General features: G+C 44.3%; 1 pseudogene; it reads right to left on the bottom strand.

Annotated features, from left to right (window-relative positions):
* LOC103748151 overlaps window positions 1-818 on the bottom strand; it is a 9,092-nt pseudogene extending 8,274 nt beyond the window's left edge.
* Window positions 819-4,304: the final 3,486 nt, after the last annotated feature.

Raw genomic sequence — 4,304 nt, 5'->3', positions numbered from 1 at the left:
CTATACTTGTCATAGCTAGGAAGTTGACTAATTTTAAAATTACAAAGTTGATTGCCAAGTTATATGACTGTATCACTTATCTGTGTAATGATTGGTTGTTGATTAATAGAGTCAAAGTTCTGCTATGTTGTACAAACCTGATTGGTTCACAAATGTCCTGTTTGAATAATATTTCTGTAATCCTATAAAAACTCTGACCCAACAGTCATCAGGGCTGCTTCTACTCCCAAGATAGACAGCCTGGCCGGTCAAAAATTAAAATTTACCTTAATACTTTTCTTAAAATGGTGCTGGTGATTTTTTTGTGAACTCTGACCTAGAACACTATCACATGGCATGCAGGACCACCCAGAGCAGGGAATCCCCATGCCTGCTTACTTTATTCCTCCAATGAGAAACAAAAAACAAAACAAAACAAAAATAAAGAAAACAACAAAAACCGTCTGAGCTATGAATTCTAGCAGCAGAGGTCAGAGGCTCCTGTTTATTTTCCAAACATTATGTTACTATAGGGAACTCTCTCACTGCAGCTGCTCAAGTGTTTGAGAGGAGTAAGACTTTCCCCATAGCAATCTTCTGAGGTGCCCACCTTCCTCCCCCAGTATGGTGCGTGCTGGGCGCCCCGGTGTGGTGTGCACAGGCACACCTGGAGAGTCGCGGTGGTCCTGGCCACAGGCGTCTGCTTCTCTGGTCGCGTGGGCTTTCCCGCCATGCCCTGGCTCCACGTCTCCTGGAAGCGGCGGCGGGTGGGTCGCTGTCCGCCGCTTTTGGTGCTGAAGGTGCCTCTGCTCAGCGAGTCCCTTCCTATTTTCACCCATGTACTTTCCTCTGGATGCGAGGTCCACTGGCCACTGAACCACATGGGAAGAGTATGAGAACGGCGAAAGCTAGGGTGTCCGTTGTTCAGTGATGGAAGGATTCTGCCTCCCGGGGAGACTAGATTGCAGGCAGGAGACACAGACTCAGTCCAGTCAGATTCAGTGCTACAGCTCTTTATTCCAAGTCTCAGTGACCCAGTTCCTGCTCTAGCTCCAGCTCCACTTCTAGCTCCAAATTATTGAGAGAAGACTGGGATATTTATACCATGGGGGTAGTGGTAAAAGCTTTGGCTGATAGATACTTTGTGAGACATTCTATTTGCATATGGAAGTGGGTTTCTGCCATGCTGCCAGACCACTGACTGCCTGAAAAATCACACAGGAAAGCATGGTATTCCTAGAGCCAGAGGCCATGTTTATGTTAGGGCATTTGTGACGGGCACTTCAAAAGGAGAGTCAGGAAAAATGCCAGGAAGGCACCCTGCTATGAAAGGAGTCCCAGCACATGGTTCCAAGCTCGTGAGCTATCCAGATATGAAGAGACTTCTACTCTACACAACAGAGGCCCCCAGCACCCCAGCTCCACTTCTAGAGGTTTTCCTGAAGTTGCTTTCCACCCTTTGCCTGGCGTCCACCTACTTTGAGTCAGGACCAATCCTGGCCCATATTCCCATGACTCATGGTAGGTGTCCCTCAGATACACAGCTCTTGGGGCAGGCACAGTCCCTTCTGGGGGAAAGGATGGTCTGGTGAGGCACCTTGTAAGAAAGAAAAAAACTTGCAAGGAGAAAGCAGACCAGAGAGTTAGGCCACGAGGGGGCACCAAAGACCAGGTCTTAGATCCTTTTAAAAAAATTCTTTGAGAATTTCATGCAATGTATTTTGATCAGCTATCCCTTCCCCAACTTCTCCTAAATCCACCCCTCTTCCCTACCCAGGCAACTTTCAGTTTTTCTTTAACATGAACTTCTTCTTTAAAGATTAATTTATTTTTATGTGTATGAGTGTTTGCTTGCTTGTGTGTGCAATGCTCCTGAAGGCTACTAATCCTCTGCAAGAGCAGCAAGTGCTTTCAACTGCTGAGCCAGCTCTCCAGCCCCTCAAAGAAAACCAATTCTTCCTCTTTCAGAAGCTACCAGTTGCCAATAGTTCCCTAGCTAGGGGTAGAACTTTGTGTCCACTTTCCCCCTCATGCTAGGATTTGTCTAACTTGAGCTTGCATGGGTCTTACACAAGCTGACACAACTGCTGTGAGGACATATGTGCAGCGCTCTGTTCTGTCTGGAAAATGTTTCCTTGTACTCATATACCACCTCTGGCTCTTACAGTCTTTCCACCCCTTCTTCCTCTGTGATCCCTGAGCCTTGGGATTAGGTGGTATGATACAGATGTCCCATTTAGGACTGAGAATTCTGCAGTCTCTTACTCTCTACACATTGGTTAGTTGTGGATCTTTGTGTTAGGTGTCATAAACTGTAAAAAGAATCTTCTCTGATGAGGGTTGAGAGATACACTGTCTACAGGCATAACCATAAGCCATTAGGAGTTGGCTTAAACTGTGTTCATTTAGCAGAAAAATAGTAGTAGTTTCTCACCTGGCCATATGTTCTTGAATTAAATAACAATACCAGGTAGGGGTTCCATCATTTTGAGCAGGGCTTAAATCTAATCAGAAAAGTGGTTGGTTACTCCAATAACTTTTGTGCCACTATTGCACCAGTGGGCATATATTGCCAGGCCAGTTATTATTGTAGCTTTCAGAGTTCACAGTTGGATAAAACCAATGATTGTTTTTCTCCTCTAGTAATGTGCATAGCACCTTGTAGCACTATGAAAGCTAACCAGTAGGGAATGAAACTTCCAGTTCAGGACCAGCTTGATTTCTCTGTGTTCTATGACTCAAGTGTATGGTGTCCTCAGCAATACGGTCTTACCAACCATCAAATTCTGGAGGGTAATCAAGAGGACAATAACAATGCCAAAAGAGGTAATCCATTCCTGAAACTAGACTTTTTGTTAGCCTATAGTGTCAAATAGGGGCACTGTTATCCCATTAGAGGGCGACTCCACTTAAACATGTTTTGTATATGTTTATGTATATATTCAAGAAGCTTCTACAATAGTAGACTTCCATGTGACTTTTCAAAAGGCCTTCAGTGTTATCTCTCCCCGTCCTCATCTCTGACCTGCCCTTCCATCCCACCCCATTTAAACCTTACTTTTCTGTTATTCCCCTTTCTCCCTTTATACCATGGTGTCCTGTTGTTCCTTCCTTGAAAGCCCCACCCCCATGGCCCCTTATTAATTTCCTGACCTCTATGGGTAAATGAAACACACATATCTAAAGAGTCAAAGCTAACATAAACAAATGAGAGAAAACGTGATGTAATGTTTGCCTTTCTGGGTCTGTTGTTACCACTCTCAGAATGATTGTTTCTAGCTCCACCCTTGCACTGGATAGCTTTATTGTCAACGAGACACACCTGGGTGGAGGGAGCCTCAATTGGGGAATTGTCTTCATTGGACTGGCCTGTGGCCATGTCCATGGGGCATCTTCTTGATTGTTGACTGATGTGGGAGGGTCCAGCCCACTGTGGGTGGTGCCACCCCTGGGCAGGTGGGCCTGTGTTGTATAAGAAAGCAGGCTGAGCAGAGACCAGGGGAGCAAGCCAGTAAGCAGCATTCCTCCATAGCCTGTGCTCCAGCTCCTGCCTCCAGGTTCCTGCCCTGAGTTCCTACCTTGGGTTCCTGGATGAACTGTGACTCAGGATATGTAAGCTAAATAAACCCTTTCCTCCCCAAGTTGGCTTTGGTCAGAGTGTTTTGTCACAGCAATGAAGAAACAAACTAGGACAACCCTTTTGACTGTGAATTTTATAATTTCATTTTTCTTACCTGAATAATATCCTGTTATGTATATGTATCACATTCTCACCCAGTTAATGGTCACCTGAGTTGTTTACATTTCCCAGCTGTTATGAATAGTGTAGAAATGACTATGAATAGTCAGGTATCTCTGTAGTAGGATATAGCGTTCTTTAGGTATATGCCCAAGAGTAGTACAGCTGGATCATACGTTAGATATATTTCTATCTTTATTTTATGAAAAGATCTCACTATGTAACCCTGGCTGGCCTATAACCAAGAGAGTTCAATGTGAGAAAGTCTCCCTCCTTCCCTCTCTCCAGCTCTCCCTCCCTCCCTCCCTTCCTTCCTTCCCTTCTTTCTTTTTCTTTCCTTTCTTACCAATGAGTGATATTGAGACAAATGCAATCAAAACCAGTTAACATAACACTATGCAAAATGAATACATAAGTCTAAATGTAAGCGATAACCCTTTAAAGTTCTCAAAGAAGACACAAAAGGAAGTCTTCATAAGCCTATTTATTTATTTATTTATTTATTATTTATTTATTTTGTCTTTTTGAGACAGGGTCTCCCTGTAGCCCCAGCTGGCCTGGAACTCACTTTGTAGACCAGACTGGC

Source organism: Nannospalax galili, unplaced genomic scaffold (assembly GCF_000622305.1).
Source record: "Nannospalax galili isolate Female #2095 unplaced genomic scaffold, S.galili_v1.0 scaffold243, whole genome shotgun sequence".
NCBI classification, from domain to species: Eukaryota; Metazoa; Chordata; class Mammalia; order Rodentia; family Spalacidae; genus Nannospalax; species Nannospalax galili.
The sequence above is the reverse complement of the archived record's forward strand: the minus strand, read 5'-3'. Positions and strand labels throughout refer to the sequence as shown.